The sequence below is a fragment of the Miscanthus floridulus genome, chromosome 1 (genome assembly GCF_019320115.1).
Source record: "Miscanthus floridulus cultivar M001 chromosome 1, ASM1932011v1, whole genome shotgun sequence".
Taxonomy (NCBI): Eukaryota; Viridiplantae; Streptophyta; class Magnoliopsida; order Poales; family Poaceae; genus Miscanthus; species Miscanthus floridulus.
The window spans coordinates 157,681,514-157,700,232 of NC_089580.1; the positions used below are offsets into that span (position 1 = coordinate 157,681,514).

Genomic DNA, 18,719 nt, shown 5'->3' on the forward strand with positions numbered 1-18,719 from the left:
TAAATTGTTTTACACAGGCGGTTCTCTTGCTGGGCCCACCCTATTTTTTTGTACTGGCGTCATGAAATTGTGAACCGCCTGTGAAAAAAAAACAACGTGCCAACAAAAATGATTTATGTAGTAGTGGGACAACGGTGCACTGGTCGAATGTTGTCATTGAGTTAGCACGAATACTGTACTAGTGTACTTGTAGTAGGCCTCGAGAGTAGGCGGCGTCGGGAGAAATAACACAACGTATATCAACTGGCGTAAGTATATCTATCAGGTCCTTCGGCGAACAAAACAAAGTACTATCTGTCATCTCGTCAGGGTCACTCTCAGGAGTCTTCGGATGGTACTGGTAGTAGTACTAGGCTACCACCAGCCGTGCCAAGGAAATAACGATCATGCATGATCGTTCTGCTCCGCTTGGGTCTGATAATAATGCAGCGCTCCATGGCATTTCGTCACGCATGAGCTAGTCGTCCTGTGTGTGTGCCTGCCAAGAAAAAACTGCGGCGCAACAGCGGGCTAACGAGCTAGCAATAGCTAGGCCATCACCTCATGAGTCATGACCGGACCCGGAGCAGATCAAATAATACCTGACTGACGAAGCCACAGGGAAGCAGGCCAGCACCCGGCAGGCAGGCAGGCGATGTTGAGAAGAACCCGCGACTGCAGCCAGTGCTCCATTTTTTTTTTATAATTTAGCCCTTTTTTTAAAGAAAATTTACGTTTGGTCCTCTGGGAGACCTAAACTCATCTTTATACCCTGGGGGTCGACGCCAGAAATCATGACGCCGAGGTAACACGTCTCGGCGCCACAGATCTTGGCACCGAGCTTTGATTCAAAACCCGCAGCCGCAACTCTCTCTCTCTCGCGCGCTCTGTCTCTGCCTCCTGCGCCGCCGTCGGCCGCAGCTCTCTCTGTTCGCGCCTCCTGCGCCGGTAGCAGGCCACCGGCGGCCGTTCGGTCCCTGCGCCCCCTCCCTTTCCCGGCTCCTGCGCCCCCGCGCAACCGCCCGCAGCAGGCCGCCGCCATGCCCCCGTCGCCGTGCGAAGCCCGGCCGCCCTCGTCGCCCCTTCCCTCCTCCTCATCTCTGTCCGGCAGCGAGGGCGGCCCGCCACCGCTCGCCGGAGCGCCCGCCGGCCGTCTGGGCTCCGGGCCCTACGCCCCCTACCCCTCCGGGTACCTGCACCCCCTGCCCCTCCGGGCCGTGCGCGAGCAGGCCATCCAGGTAACTTAGATTAGTTAGTAATTTTTTAGTTAACTTAAATTAGTTAATGTACTTTAGATAATTTAGTTAGTATTTTTTTAGAATATTTAGCAAATTTAGTTAGCAAATTTAATTACATGGGTTGAAAGTTAGATGCTTATTTATTTAGTTATATTATATACTTAGGAATATATGTATGTAGCTTATTTAGTTAGATTAGATTGTTAGAGACATAATTAGGGAGTTAGTTACCTATTGATTTAGTTAGCTAGTTAGTAAGTGTAGTTACCAAATTTCTTATCTTGTTATAGAGATAGTTAGACAGTTAGATACTTATTTGTTTAGGTCGATAGTTAGGTAATTTAGTTAGCAAATGTAGTTAGATATTATGGTTAGTTATCTTATAATAATATACCTGTAATAACTTGGTTGATGTGCATACCAACTAGATTGACAACGTAGTCACCCTGTATCATGGAGGATGTGTGGAGGAAGATGAGTTTGGTAATATCAGTTTTGTTGGAATGCAAAGGGTGCCAGTGATATTCGATGATCGGCCGTTGTTTTGTGAGTTGTTTGGTAGGGCTCGTGATAAGCTTAAATGCAATTCAAATGAAGATGCCATCGTAGTTGAGGGGGTACTTCACCATGGCAGGTCAGGGACAATTTTGAGGCGGTTGGTCCCAATTGCATCAGAGGCTCAATGGGACAAATATGTCAAAACTGTCATGAAGAATGAGTTTCAATGTTTGAATTTGATTGTGCAGAAGTTGTCCAATGATCCCACCCCTCATGGGTATTCACCCCCTAATGTTCATTCACCCCCTCATGGGTTGTCGCCAGCACCAGAGAATCCGACACCCTATGAGCCTCTGTTACCCAACCGTGAGGTGGATGTGGAAGATGTGGTTGTGGTGCCCGATGCTCAATCCGCCCCCAATGAGGTTGGTGTATGTCCTGGTGTTCGTGCAGAATGTGGGACTGATGATATTGTAGGTGCCCCTCAGGAGATCCATTTGACCCAAAATCATCCTAGTAAGTGATTTAGTAACACTTTGGCTCTCCTTATTCTTTGTTCATTCCATTCCTTTGTCTCAGTGGTATCCATATTTGTGCTTTAAATGCAGGAGACAATCCTGATAATGATGGTTGTACTCCTGTTGCTCCATCAACCAACGTGGATCCAGGGTTTATGGCCTCTAACAGTGTAGATGTTGATAATGCGGATGATGAGGAGCCTTATGGCACAGCAAGGGCCGTTGATTCTGATGATGACCGCCCAGTTGTAGCTTTGAGCGAACAAGAAATGGAGCTCATCAGACGCTTGTGTCCTGATCGTGATCCACTGGTTCATGAATTCAGCGACCTTAGTCATTCTCAACATGCTTATGGAGAAGGAAGAGATGACGAGCTGCTAGAGGCTCCTGAGGCCGATGGCAGCATGGAAATTTAGTTGGGCATGGTCTTCAAGGACTTGCCCACCTTAAGAAGGTGGCTACAAGAATATTCTGTGAGACGTAAGAGACCATTCAAGGTGAGGCACTCCCATGTGGAGCGCCGTTACATGGTGGAGTGCGAGATGGCAGATTGCAATTGGAGGGTCTGTGCTCACAAACAGAAGGCCACAGGGAAATTCAAGATCACCAAAATTGTAGGTCCACACACTTATGCCGAGACAGATCTAAATCAGAAGCATAGACAGTTGACCTCTACCCTCATCGCCAGAAAGTTATACACAACTTTGAAGGGTCAGCCCAACTTAAAGGTCAGAATAATTCTGGAGATGAGTAAGGAGATATTTAAGTATGACATAAAGTATGGGAAAGCATGAAGGGCAAAGCAACAGGCCTGGAAGATGATATATGGGGACTAAGAGGAGGGGTACGAACAGTTGCCTGCAATGTTCAATGCAATGAAAGCAGCAAATCCAGGCATGCATTATGAGTATATCCCGAAGCCGAATGAATGGAAGGATGGGAGGCAGATATTCTTTCGTGCATTCTGGTGCTTTCCCCAGTGCATCAAGGCCTTCTGGCATTGTCGTCCAGTGTTATCTATTGATGGTACTTTTCTGCTTGGCAAGTACATGGGCACACTTTTGGTAGCCATTTCCTATGACACACACAACGCATTGGCTCCTTTGGCTTTCACTTTGGTGGAGTGGGAGAACAAAGATAGCTGGGGATGGTTCTTGTGGCTTGTTAGGATCCATGTCGTTGGCCCTTATAGGGAGGTAGGTGTCATATCTGATAGACACCAAGGCATACTCAGTGCTGTATAAGAGCAAATTCCAGGGTATGCACCACCGTTGGTGCACTCGACACCTTGCCGAGAATTTACTTCGGAAGGATGGCACGAAGGACAACTTTTCTCTATTCGAGGAGGTTGCTCGCATGCCTGAGGTGCCGTTCTTTGAGGAGAAGTTGGAGCAGCTAAAAACGGCAACAAACGCAGAAGGTAGGCAGTGGCTGAGGGGATTGATGAGAGAACCTAAGAAATGGACAAGAGCCTACGACGATGGTGGATGGAGGTACGGGTTTCAGACTAGCAACATGGTAGAGTCATTTAATTGTGTACTCAAGGGTATACATGCCATGCCCGTCAATGCCATTGTATCATTCACATTTTATAGGCTAGTTGCATGGTTTAACGATAGACACGCTCAAGCAATGGCACTATAGAGTAATAATCAGAAATGGGCACCTAAACCTAATAAGCATCTCGATAAGGCAAAGGAAAGGGCCATCACACATGACGTCGATTGCTTTGACCACAACACCAGCAAGTACCAGGTCACAGAAAAGGGGTGGTACAACGTCCGATGGTGAGGTCCAGCCATCAAGAAGTTATATTGTGGTACTTAGTAATTTCTCATGCTAATGTGGGAAAACTAGGTAGTACCACTTCCCTTGTTCTCATTATGTTGCAGCATCTCAGCATCGCAACTTTGCCTACGAGACCCAGATACCGTCAGAGTTCAGTGGTGACAGCCATGTACAGACTTGGTCTCCCCATTACGAGCCTTTCCTGGACGAGGGTCAGTGGACACCTTACACCGGGCCAAAATACATTGCGGATCAAGGTACCCGTTGGGACAAACGTGGAACCCAGAAGAGGACGAGGCACAAGATGGTCATGGACCAGGTTTCCGGTAGAACGAGGCGAGGGAGAGCAACCCCCTTTCTTACTGACCCGGAGTAGAACCAATGTGGCAAATGTGGTAGACTTGGGCATAATTCACGTACATGCCATTGGTCGCTTAGTCAGGTGTAAATAACTAATGTTTCACATGCATGTTTACTAGTACTAAAAAGTTATTTATTTGTTCATATAAAACTTATCTGTACTTTGTCATTATATTTTGTAGGATGGAGCCATTCCACCTACTAGAGCCGTATTACGAGGAGAACCACCGAGGACGACTCACCGCGGAGGGGGAGGTAACGACTTTACTTCTGCATGTTATTTTTCCTCTGCACATGTACTTGTGTTCATGAATTAATATAATAATTTCTATTCTTTGTAGGAACTGAACCCTCTTCGTCCTCGTTCCCACGATAAGTTTGAGGACATGCGGTATGACGATAGGTACACTCCTCTCCTTGAGAGGGCTGGACTTGACGTTGTATCATTCCAGGTTCACCGTGGGGTGCCTGTCTTCAACCCCGCGGCGATCTCAGCTCTAGTCAATAGGTACCAAAATTATGAACAGATTCACTTCCATTTATATTTTTGGTTCTTGATGTGCATATAACCTTAGTACTTCTTTCTTGTTTTGTAGATGAAGGCCGGAGACATATAGCTTCCACCTACCTTGCGGAGAGATGACCGCTACTCTTCAGGACACGCAGAAGTTCATGGGTGTCCGTATAAGTGTCCGCCCAGTTATCGGCCCCTACACTGCTGCTGGTTGGAGAGGTAGAGTGGAGGCCTTCCTTGGAAGAGAGCTTCCTCCAGAGACATCGGGTGCCCGCTCCTCTGGAGTACTCATTAGTTGGCTGAGGCAGAACTTTGGTCAGTGTCCTGATCATGCAGACGAGTAGACAGTTACCTACTACTACAGGGCATGGATCATGCATCTTTTTGGTTGTGTTATGTTCCCTGACGCGATGGGAGACACCGCGTCATGGATGCACCTGCCGTATCTTACTGACTGGGACACGGCGGGGGGCTACAGCTGGAGTTCCGCAGTGCTAGGGTACTTGTACCGGCAGCTTTGCGAGGCTTGCCGCCGGAGTTCGGCGAACTCTTCATTAGGAGGATGTGTTTACCTGCTTCAGCTTTGGATGTGGTCTCGTTTACCGTTCGGTCAGCTCCAAGTTGGTGATCCTCGTCCCTGGTTCGAGGTGCATGGCCTTTGACGTCGGTCGACGTATGCCTACCTTTGGGACTAGGTTAAGGGTCCCTTCGCCCAGAGTAAACGCGCCTACATCGAGTTCGCGAACGAGCTCGACGCACTCACGCTAGGGCTGGTGAGTTAGCTGCATTTCACATACTAATTTGTTTTCCCGATGTAAGCACTACGTGACTGAAGAATCAAATGCAGGTTACTTGGGAGCCGTACGAGGACGAACAGTACGAGCACATTGGGTTCAGCATCATGTGCAAGATGGACGAAGACCTGTACCTGATGCGGTGTCCGTTGATCTATTCCTATACGGTTGAGTTCCACCTGCCACACCGGGTTGCACGCCAGTTTGGGTTGAGGTAGGAGTGGCCCGTGGAGCCGTTCTTGACGTCAATAGACTTGCACAAGTAAGCGTCTTTAAACTTTATTAAATAATCAAGAATTCAATCTGCTACAATAGAACTTAAATATCCATACGAACAATGAACATCTTATAGTTTCGATAAATAACCCTTAGTTTTTCTGCCACTTTTTCACAATCCATTTTTGAAAGGCAATATATAATGCCACATTCTTTAGAATGATTTTTGCGGATAAACATATCAATGTCCTCAACGCATTTCTTTGTCTTGGGTCTTAAGTAGTAGAGAGAATTCCTTATTTGACACTGGGAAAATGAGTCGTTCCTTTCTTGGCCCTGAAATTTTCTTCGTTCCCTATTTGACACTGACTTCAACTTTCGTTCCTAATTTGACACTGCCGTCAAATCCATTAGCTAACGGTGTTAACTGGACGTTAAAAAGACGTTTTTGCCCCTAGAAAAAAAAGCGGCGAAGCAAATTTGAGAGAAAAAAAACCTGCGCCTTTTTTTTGTAGCTGGGCGCATGCATTAGAGGCGGGCGCAGGTTTTTTTTCCTCTCAAATTTGCTTCGCTGTTTTTTTTTCTAGGGGCAAAAACGTCTTTTTAACGGTCAGTTAACACCGTTAGCTAACGGATTTGACGACAGTGTCAAATTAGGAACGAAAGTTGAAGTCAGTGTCAAATAGGGAACGAAGAAAATTTCAGGGCCAAGAAAGGAACGACTCATTTTTCCAGTGTCAAATAAGGAATTCTCTCTAAGTAGTACCTACAAAGCCCAACTTTGTCATTATATTTTGTAGGATGGAGCCGTTCCACCTACTGGAGCCGTATTACGAGGAGAACCACCGAGGACGACTCACCGCGGAGGGGGAGGTAACGACTTTACTTCTGCATGTTATTTTTCCTCTGCACATGTACTTGTGTTCATGAATTAATATAATAATTTCTATTCTTTGCAGGAACTGAACCCTCTTCGTCCTCGTTCCCACGATAAGTTCGAGGACATGCGGTACGACGATAGGTACACTCCTCTCCTTGAGAGGGCTGGACTTGACGTTGTATCGTTCCAGGTTCACCGTGGGGTGCCTGTCTTCAACCCCGCGGCGATCTCAGCTCTAGTCAATAGGTACCAAAATTATGAACAGATTCACTTCCATTTATATTTTTGGTTCTTGATGTGCATATAACCTTAGTACTTCTTTCTTGTTTTATAGATGAAGGCCGGAGACGTATAGCTTCCACCTACCTTGCGGAGAGATGACCGCTACTCTTCAGGACACGCAGAAGTTCATGGGTGTCCGTATAAACGTCCGCCCAGTTATCGGCCCCTACACTGCTGCTGGTTGGAGAGGTAGAGTGGAGGCCTTCCTTGGAAGAGAGCTTCCTCCAGAGACATCGGGTGCCCGCTCCTCTGGAGTACTCATTAGTTGGCTGAGGCAGAACTTTGGTCAGTGTCCTGATCATGCAGACGAGTAGACAGTTACCTACTACTACAGGGCATGGATCATGCATCTTTTTTGTTGTGTTATGTTCCCTGACGCGATGGGAGACACCGCGTCATGGATGCACCTGCCCTATCTTACTGACTGGGACACGGCGGGGGGCTACAGCTGGAGTTCCGCAGTGCTAGGGTACTTGTACCGGCAGCTTTGCGAGGCTTGCCGCCGGAGTTCGGCGAACTCTTCATTAGGAGGATGTGTTTACCTGCTTCAGCTTTGGATGTGGTCTCGTTTACCGGTCGGTCGGCTCCAAGTTGGTGATCCTCGTCCCTGGTTCGAGGTGCATGGCCTTTGACGTCGGTCGACGTATGCCTACCTTTGGGACCAGGTTAAGGGTCCCTTCGCCCGGAGTAAACGCGCCTACATCGAGTTCGCGAACGAGCTCGACGCACTCACGCTAGGGCTGGTGAGTTAGCTGCATTTCACATACTAATTTGTTTTCCCGATGTAAGCACTACGTGACTGAAGAATCAAATGCAGGTTACTTGGGAGCCGTACGAGGACGAACAGTACGAGCACATTGGGTTCAGCATCATGTGCAAGATGGACGAAGACCTGTACCTGATGCGGTGTCCGTTGATCTATTCCTATACGGTTGAGTTCCACCTGCCACACCGGGTTGCACGCCAGTTTGGGTTGAGGTAGGAGTGGCCCGTGGAGCCGTTCTTGACGTCAATAGACTTGCACAAGTAAGCGTCTTTAAACTTTATTAAATAATCAAGAATTCAATCTGCTACAATAGAACTTAAATATCCATACGAACAATGAACATCTTATAGTTTCGATAAATAACCCTTAGTTTTTCTGCCACTTTTTCACAATCCATTTTTGAAAGGCAATATATAATGCCACATTCTTTAGAATGATTTTTGCGGATAAACATATCAATGTCCTCAACGCATTTCTTTGTCTTGGGTCTTAAGTAGTAGAGAGAATTCCTTATTTGACACTGGGAAAATGAGTCGTTCCTTTCTTGGCCCTGAAATTTTCTTCGTTCCCTATTTGACACTGACTTCAACTTTCGTTCCTAATTTGACACTGCCGTCAAATCCATTAGCTAACGGTGTTAACTGGACGTTAAAAAGACGTTTTTGCCCCTAGAAAAAAAAGCGGCGAAGCAAATTTGAGAGAAAAAAAACCTGCGCCTTTTTTTTGTAGCTGGGCGCATGCATTAGAGGCGGGCGCAGGTTTTTTTTCCTCTCAAATTTGCTTCGCTGTTTTTTTTTCTAGGGGCAAAAACGTCTTTTTAACGGTCAGTTAACACCGTTAGCTAACGGATTTGACGACAGTGTCAAATTAGGAACGAAAGTTGAAGTCAGTGTCAAATAGGGAACGAAGAAAATTTCAGGGCCAAGAAAGGAACGACTCATTTTTCCAGTGTCAAATAAGGAATTCTCTCTAAGTAGTACCTACAAAGCCCAACTTTGTCATTATATTTTGTAGGATGGAGCCGTTCCACCTACTGGAGCCGTATTACGAGGAGAACCACCGAGGACGACTCACCGCGGAGGGGGAGGTAACGACTTTACTTCTGCATGTTATTTTTCCTCTGCACATGTACTTGTGTTCATGAATTAATATAATAATTTCTATTCTTTGCAGGAACTGAACCCTCTTCGTCCTCGTTCCCACGATAAGTTCGAGGACATGCGGTACGACGATAGGTACACTCCTCTCCTTGAGAGGGCTGGACTTGACGTTGTATCGTTCCAGGTTCACCGTGGGGTGCCTGTCTTCAACCCCGCGGCGATCTCAGCTCTAGTCAATAGGTACCAAAATTATGAACAGATTCACTTCCATTTATATTTTTGGTTCTTGATGTGCATATAACCTTAGTACTTCTTTCTTGTTTTATAGATGAAGGCCGGAGACGTATAGCTTCCACCTACCTTGCGGAGAGATGACCGCTACTCTTCAGGACACGCAGAAGTTCATGGGTGTCCGTATAAACGTCCGCCCAGTTATCGGCCCCTACACTGCTGCTGGTTGGAGAGGTAGAGTGGAGGCCTTCCTTGGAAGAGAGCTTCCTCCAGAGACATCGGGTGCCCGCTCCTCTGGAGTACTCATTAGTTGGCTGAGGCAGAACTTTGGTCAGTGTCCTGATCATGCAGACGAGTAGACAGTTACCTACTACTACAGGGCATGGATCATGCATCTTTTTTGTTGTGTTATGTTCCCTGACGCGATGGGAGACACCGCGTCATGGATGCACCTGCCCTATCTTACTGACTGGGACACGGCGGGGGGCTACAGCTGGAGTTCCGCAGTGCTAGGGTACTTGTACCGGCAGCTTTGCGAGGCTTGCCGCCGGAGTTCGGCGAACTCTTCATTAGGAGGATGTGTTTACCTGCTTCAGCTTTGGATGTGGTCTCGTTTACCGGTCGGTCGGCTCCAAGTTGGTGATCCTCGTCCCTGGTTCGAGGTGCATGGCCTTTGACGTCGGTCGACGTATGCCTACCTTTGGGACCAGGTTAAGGGTCCCTTCGCCCGGAGTAAACGCGCCTACATCGAGTTCGCGAACGAGCTCGACGCACTCACGCTAGGGCTGGTGAGTTAGCTGCATTTCACATACTAATTTGTTTTCCCGATGTAAGCACTACGTGACTGAAGAATCAAATGCAGGTTACTTGGGAGCCGTACGAGGACGAACAGTACGAGCACATTGGGTTCAGCATCATGTGCAAGATGGACGAAGACCTGTACCTGATGCGGTGTCCGTTGATCTATTCCTATACGGTTGAGTTCCACCTGCCACACCGGGTTGCACGCCAGTTTGGGTTGAGGTAGGAGTGGCCCGTGGAGCCGTTCTTGACGTCAATAGACTTGCACAAGTAAGCGTCTTTAAACTTTATTAAATAATCAAGAATTCAATCTGCTACAATAGAACTTAAATATCCATACGAACAATGAACATCTTATAGTTTCGATAAATAACCCTTAGTTTTTCTGCCACTTTTTCACAATCCATTTTTGAAAGGCAATATATAATGCCACATTCTTTAGAATGATTTTTGCGGATAAACATATCAATGTCCTCAACGCATTTCTTTGTCTTGGGTCTTAAGTAGTAGAGAGAATTCCTTATTTGACACTGGGAAAATGAGTCGTTCCTTTCTTGGCCCTGAAATTTTCTTCGTTCCCTATTTGACACTGACTTCAACTTTCGTTCCTAATTTGACACTGCCGTCAAATCCATTAGCTAACGGTGTTAACTGGACGTTAAAAAGACGTTTTTGCCCCTAGAAAAAAAAGCGGCGAAGCAAATTTGAGAGAAAAAAAACCTGCGCCTTTTTTTTGTAGCTGGGCGCATGCATTAGAGGCGGGCGCAGGTTTTTTTTCCTCTCAAATTTGCTTCGCTGTTTTTTTTTCTAGGGGCAAAAACGTCTTTTTAACGGTCAGTTAACACCGTTAGCTAACGGATTTGACGACAGTGTCAAATTAGGAACGAAAGTTGAAGTCAGTGTCAAATAGGGAACGAAGAAAATTTCAGGGCCAAGAAAGGAACGACTCATTTTTCCAGTGTCAAATAAGGAATTCTCTCTAAGTAGTACCTACAAAGCCCAACTTTGTCATTATATTTTGTAGGATGGAGCCGTTCCACCTACTGGAGCCGTATTACGAGGAGAACCACCGAGGACGACTCACCGCGGAGGGGGAGGTAACGACTTTACTTCTGCATGTTATTTTTCCTCTGCACATGTACTTGTGTTCATGAATTAATATAATAATTTCTATTCTTTGCAGGAACTGAACCCTCTTCGTCCTCGTTCCCACGATAAGTTCGAGGACATGCGGTACGACGATAGGTACACTCCTCTCCTTGAGAGGGCTGGACTTGACGTTGTATCGTTCCAGGTTCACCGTGGGGTGCCTGTCTTCAACCCCGCGGCGATCTCAGCTCTAGTCAATAGGTACCAAAATTATGAACAGATTCACTTCCATTTATATTTTTGGTTCTTGATGTGCATATAACCTTAGTACTTCTTTCTTGTTTTATAGATGAAGGCCGGAGACGTATAGCTTCCACCTACCTTGCGGAGAGATGACCGCTACTCTTCAGGACACGCAGAAGTTCATGGGTGTCCGTATAAACGTCCGCCCAGTTATCGGCCCCTACACTGCTGCTGGTTGGAGAGGTAGAGTGGAGGCCTTCCTTGGAAGAGAGCTTCCTCCAGAGACATCGGGTGCCCGCTCCTCTGGAGTACTCATTAGTTGGCTGAGGCAGAACTTTGGTCAGTGTCCTGATCATGCAGACGAGTAGACAGTTACCTACTACTACAGGGCATGGATCATGCATCTTTTTTGTTGTGTTATGTTCCCTGACGCGATGGGAGACACCGCGTCATGGATGCACCTGCCCTATCTTACTGACTGGGACACGGCGGGGGGCTACAGCTGGAGTTCCGCAGTGCTAGGGTACTTGTACCGGCAGCTTTGCGAGGCTTGCCGCCGGAGTTCGGCGAACTCTTCATTAGGAGGATGTGTTTACCTGCTTCAGCTTTGGATGTGGTCTCGTTTACCGGTCGGTCGGCTCCAAGTTGGTGATCCTCGTCCCTGGTTCGAGGTGCATGGCCTTTGACGTCGGTCGACGTATGCCTACCTTTGGGACCAGGTTAAGGGTCCCTTCGCCCGGAGTAAACGCGCCTACATCGAGTTCGCGAACGAGCTCGACGCACTCACGCTAGGGCTGGTGAGTTAGCTGCATTTCACATACTAATTTGTTTTCCCGATGTAAGCACTACGTGACTGAAGAATCAAATGCAGGTTACTTGGGAGCCGTACGAGGACGAACAGTACGAGCACATTGGGTTCAGCATCATGTGCAAGATGGACGAAGACCTGTACCTGATGCGGTGTCCGTTGATCTATTTCTATACGGTTGAGTTCCACCTGCCACACCGGGTTGCACGCCAGTTTGGGTTGAGGTAGGAGTGGCCCGTGGAGCCGTTCTTGACGTCAATAGACTTGCACAAGTAAGCGTCTTTGAACTTTATTAAATAATCAAGAATTCAATCTGCTACAATAGAACTTAAATATCCATACGAACAATGAACATCTTATAGTTTCGATAAATAACCCTTAGTTTTTCTGCCACTTTTTCACAATCCATTTTTGAAAGGCAATATATAATGCCACGTTCTTTAGAATGATTTTTGCGGATAAACATATCAATGTCCTCAACGCATTTCTTTGTCTTGGGTCTTAAGTAGTAGAGAGAATTCCTTATTTGACACTGGGAAAATGAGTCGTTCCTTTCTTGGCCCTGAAATTTTCTTCGTTCCCTATTTGACACTGACTTCAACTTTCGTTCCTAATTTGACACTGCCGTCAAATCCGTTAGCTAACGGTGTTAACTGGACGTTAAAAAGACGTTTTTGCCCCTAGAAAAAAAAGCGGCGAAGCAAATTTGAGAGAAAAAAACCTGCGCCTTTTTTTTAGCTGGGCGCATGCATTAGAGGCGGGCGCAGGTTTTTTTTTCCTCTCAAATTTGCTTCGCCGTTTTTTTTCTAGGGGCAAAAACGTCTTTTTAACGGTCAGTTAACACCGTTAGCTAACGGATTTGACGACAGTGTCAAATTAGGAACGAAAGTTGAAGTCAGTGTCAAATAGGGAACGAAGAAAATTTCAGGGCCAAGAAAGGAACGACTCATTTTCCCAGTGTCAAATAAGGAATTCTCTCTAAGTAGTACCTGCAAAGCCCAACTTAAATCTGAGATGGTCTGCTACAATAGAACTTGCATCAATACCTTACTGCTTACAGGCACGCACCTCAGTTTTGGACGATTAAAACTTTGTTTGAAAACAATGCAGTTTTTAAGGGCTAAAGCTTGCACAACATCTTCCTTAACCCTAGCAGTTGCTGTTGCAGTCAAAGCCAGGACTGGTGTCTTGGGGAAGTTTTGTTTTAGAACACCTAAGCCCTGGCAGATAGTAAAAGCCACATCAAGAAGTCATCTAATGTAACCATGAACGTCTCTCATCATATAGAAAAATGCCTTCATGAATATACATTTTCCAACAGTCTCAACAGGGTGGCAAACCCTGTACTCGATAAAATTGCCAGCAAGTTTTCAAAAACAGAAACACTGAGACAACACATGTAAATGATATTTTTCAAAAAAAAAAAAAAACAAGTGTAGGCCTTAGACCAATGATCCTAAGCATCTGGACAACAGCAGTACCGAGGAATGACCTAGAGCTCTTTTGTTTATCTCCTCTCTGCTCTTTTCGTCTCTACACGAAATCAGAGCTCAGACTAGAAGTATTTTTTCCTACGTTTTGCTTAGGGGACAGAACCTTCCTTGGAATTGGAACGAGCGTTCCTCCATTCCAAACACTAGCGTCTGGAGCTCATCTGTCTGGCCGTGGAGCTGCAACCAAACGGCCCATGGCGGCATGCCACATTACCGACGTCAACTCCGCGGCGTCATTGGACTTGGACTTCTCCAGCTTGGCTTGGCATGTCAGAATGGCTAAGAAAATTAGCACCTGGACTAACATCATTTCTTGTCAAGAGGATATAACCACCTTTCTTCTCTCAAGATAAGATGTAACGCCAGCTAAGTGAAAAAAACAACATACGTGCCTTGTCTGAAAACAGAATAAAAAGAACAAAGGAATATGTTGTATACCCTAATAAGCTCAAGCAAAGTTTTTATTTGCTCCATTTAGCACGGCCGATCAGATACAGCTTGGAAAAAGAGATCTGCAGCATCGTGCGAGAGATGCAAGTACGCAGCACCCTCATTTACCCTCTGCCACTTCCTTGTCGAAGAAATCGCCCATCAGGTCGTCTTGGCCATTGTACTGTGGCTTGTTAGCTTCATAGCTTGCCCCGCCGCCATAAAACTCTCCCGTGCTGCTGCTGCACTGTAGCCACCACCAGTCACATTTCCAGCGAAGTTGTTGCCACCAAAACGTCCACCACTAAAGTCGCTACCAAATTCTCCTGAGGTTCCACCACTGGAACTTCCTGTATTGTAGTTGGCTGCACCGTAGTTGGCTGCACCATATGGGTTGGGAGAAGAATTGTACCCACCAGTGTTTCCATCACAACTGCCAGTGGTATTATACCTTCCACTGCTGCTGTATCCGCTGCTCAAGTTGTTAGCATAACCACCACTGGCAGCTCCATCGCCGTAACCATCATTGCCGGAATATCCACCACCTGAAGCATTGTTGCAGTTGCCGGAATACTTCGTCCTTGAAGCTCCTGTATAAGATGAAATAGTTTCAATGCTTTGCAAACAGGCAGATTATTTATGTTTCAGGAAACAAAATGTTTATTAGAGACCAGTATCTACAACTTCGAAGCAAAAATAACTTTCCAAATCACTTGCGGTATGAAGATGAGAAATAGCATTGTCTTTTGCAAATTCCAGGGAGAGGGTCTGTTTCGGGAGAGTTCAAACTCATGTATTCTTGCAGGATCTTGAACTTGTAAGCTAAAACAAATTGGTATAAGACTTTTTTATTCTAAATTGGAAACAACACAGCTCACCGAGATCAAATAGTAGAAAGCAAACACATCCCGGAGACTAACTGCAGCGTGTCAGTAAAATAGAATCATGACAAGTAGTTTTGATCTCGAAAACATTATTGTTGGATAACTCAGAAACAACAGTGTATGAATCTAATGGTTGCAAGTATATTTTCTCTGGAGTGACGTACAGCAACTTGTAGCGGCATGACTTTAAATCTCTCATTATCTCTTGCTGTTCAGACCAGTCCAAGTTGCCACTCAAATAAGTTGCAGGAATATTTGCCTGCTCCAGCCAAAAGGTAGTCAATCATAAATTAAAAAAAAACGCCGAGAAATATGTACAAGGAGATGAAATGGTTCATTACCTGTGACAAGTGCATGATCTGGTATTGGATGAGTGAGACAAGTGCAATAGATTCCAAACTTATTTCTGTTCTTGGCCTGAATATGCACTAAAAGTTAAATAGTATTCACAAATCAGTGATGGTGTAAATTATTAAAAAATGATACTGAAGAAAATTACCTCAAGTTCCTTAGTCCATGGAAAATTTGTACTACTCCACTTTCTATCACCAGATCCTTCAGTGTAGTTAATATCGATAACCTTTGGGATACTGAAGAGTATCAATAAAAATCTGGAATAGTAAAATAAATATATATATATATATATATATATATATAATCATGCATATGCATATGTATTGATTTATTCATAGCACGCATAGCAAAAATGATGTAGCGTATATTTGTAATATAAAGAAAGGTATTTGAGTTACATCTCCACTAACTTGAATTTCATTTCTGGCACCCTACAAGATCGATCGTCGGAAACAAAAGAAGGAGACGGACTTTGAGACCTTTCACCGTGACTACATCGACCACTGGGATCACTTTCATGAGAACTTGTATAAGAATGACCGGCCCCACACGAACGAGAACTTCAGAGCGTATCTATCTTGGTACAACCGGGCAACAAGGAGCAAGCTGAAGGTGCAATGGACCTAAACAGACTATGCCGACATTGAGTCCTCCAACGACGAACAAACGTCTTACGACCTCGCGACGAGGGCCGGGACACAGGTGAAGCCTGCGCCGATCCTGGACCGAGTGGTAATGTCAACTATAACCCCATCTTATTTATTTCAGCTGGGTATACATGTGAATTATAGTATGTGATCCATGCCAATTATAGTTTAAGCAAACAAATTTATAAAATGTCACGTAATGCAAGCTGGATTAGCATGCACACATGATTTACATGATAGTTGGCTTCAATGAATGGTTAGCTAATTTTGATCAAGTGTTCAATTTATGTACACCTCCACTGCTTGCTCTGCACTGTTCGGTTTTTAGCTAAGTAATCTCTGAGATAATCGACACAATCAAGCAGTATATATATAACAAAACAATCTTAGCTCAGTCATGTACTTTTCAGTTTTCATGACTAGTCAGTTCATCGACGCCTTGCTGGGCCTGTACTTGTCAATGAGCCTGCAAATCATTTACATATACATGGGAAAAGAAATTAGTGCCACTATTATTTTAGCCCGTCAAGTCCATAACTGTGGTTAGATTATTGAAAAGAAGGTTCTTGCTTCCAGACCAATTCTGCTCTTCGTCGTATTCTATTAAAGATGCCTAGCTGTCAATTCATATTGATCTGAAAGTGACCCATTTGTACTATTGTGTTCTTTTTTTTATCCCCAAAAGCTTGTTCGGGAGGCCGTAAACGATCGTGGATTATTTACCGTTGGCTGGTTTGGTGTGAGAGAAAAACACTGTTGCTGGCTGGAAATTTACGATCGTTTACGAGCAAGCGAACAGGGGAAATTTACTATTGTGTTCTTTAGAAACGTAGACATTGTAGATGAAACCCTGCACAGTGGCAGCCAAAATATATAATGCTCTGTTCCCCTTTTCTGACACCAACATGAAAATTCTAGCATTTACCTTAAGATGAGAGTTTATATCAGCCTGAAGATTGTGCACGTATTCCTTCTCTACTTTAATGAAAAGGCAGAGCATCTGTCATTGCTCTAAAAAAAAGAGTTTCTATGTTCTATATGCACAAAAATGTTGTGAGCATTATGGATGTTACCTCCATTGCATATCTTTGCTACCTTTTGTGACAATCAAATGGAATGACTCTGCTTTTCTTTTTGGAAATATGTGATTTATGCAGTTGTAAAATTGTCTATTGTAATAAGAGTTCTGCGAATTAATTACTGCATGTTTTTCATTATCAGATTACTGCATGTTAGCAAGATAAATTTCTGCATATTGGTCTGTTGGGATGGCATTGACAAGTATGCCCGTTCATCTCTCTTTCTCCCCGTTCATCTGCAGCTTCAACACTGTATTTCATCCATTTTACTCCCTGGTCTAGCCTCAGAGACACGAGCAATCAGATTTATATATCTTTATGCCCGTTCTGTCAGTTGCAAATTTGGTTGCTATGTCTTCCCTACTATACTAGTATGCCTCTTTTTCAGCTTAAACATCAATCTTAGCCGATACCTTAGGAATGGGTTCTAGTCTCGTGCTGATGGTGGTGATGACAGCTGCGCTGTTAGCACTGGTCCATCCACCTAGCCAACAGCCACGTGGGACCTCCACTTCTCTAGCTAGGGCCTCCCTTTCTGTGTCATGACACATTGGTATGGATGAGTTGGGGTTCATTTAGGCCATGGTTGGTGGATTGGGCTTCCAGCGTGATGGTGGATTAGGCCATGGTTCATTAATATTCTAATTTTAGATTTTAAGCGCATCTTTATTTGTTTTTTTTTGCAGGGCAACGCGCTGAAGCAATTTGTGATTGAGATCGAACGGTTTCCAAGGACAGACGTGGACGAGCACACACTAAACATTTTTCTTGAAATAAGTCGACACTAGCCCTCTTGTTGTTTTATGCTTAAGTTGTTTGAGCTATGGTTTTCTACTTAATATCTTTGCATGACAGAGGCTAGCACGTAGGTTGCGGCGTGCTGCAGCTCGTTGTGGTGGTGGTACTAGCACTGCAATGGACGTACACGGGCCACACGCACGACAATGGGACACGCCTGTAGGCCTCGGTTCTTCTTCTCACGGAGGTACTAGCGCTGCGACTGTGGACACTTTCCAAGGCCACGGAGACGAGGACGACGACGAAGGCGACGAGGATGCCAAGGAGCGTGGTTATGATGAGCTTGCCGAGTCTCAGCTCTAGGAGGCTCATTCGACTCAGGCTACGCAAGTTGCAGGAACGAGAAGACGTCGTCCGCCTTGCACGTACACTCCGAGCACCGACGCTCTTGGCCAAGGGTAAGACTAGGAGAAGGTGACGACGACTTGTAGGTTAAGACTATGGTAACAACTTAGATCCGATGACACAAACTATTTGGGCTGCATGGACTTTGCTTATTTTGCATGTGTGGAGATTTGGAAAGTATGTAGTTACTTTCCTATAACTATTTGGGACTGTATGGACATTATGTACTATTTGGACTATGCAGGACATGTTATGTTGATTGTGATGTTCGATGTGGTTGTATTGTGGTCTTTGGACGATTAAATATTTGGATTATATAATGATGTCTCTGCTGGTAACCGTTGATGCTCCTGAAACAAGGAAAACTTTTGCGAATTTTTTCTGTGAATCATTAATTATACTTCACTGCTACAAAGGCACAAATGTAGTACACTGATTAAATATAAATTCAGTAGAACGTGTATAGTCCAATCGTATCGTACAGATGCTTTGCAGATGAATATAGGCTTTTTAGTAACAGTGAACGAATCTAGGCTTTTCAGACAATAGTACACCTATAGGTACGAAGGCATGCAAGGAAGCACA

General features: G+C 45.1%; 3 pseudogenes; all 3 read left to right on the forward strand.

Moving 5' to 3' along the window:
• Window positions 1-1,019: 1,019 nt before the first annotated feature.
• Window positions 1,020-4,981, forward strand: LOC136466087 (uncharacterized; annotated as a pseudogene).
• Window positions 4,982-6,706: 1,725 nt separating this feature from the next.
• On the forward strand, window positions 6,707-8,097 carry LOC136499373 (protein MAIN-LIKE 1-like; annotated as a pseudogene).
• Window positions 8,098-8,848: 751 nt separating this feature from the next.
• On the forward strand, window positions 8,849-17,779 carry LOC136466096 (protein MAIN-LIKE 1-like; annotated as a pseudogene).
• The last annotated feature ends 940 nt before the right edge of the window (window positions 17,780-18,719 follow it).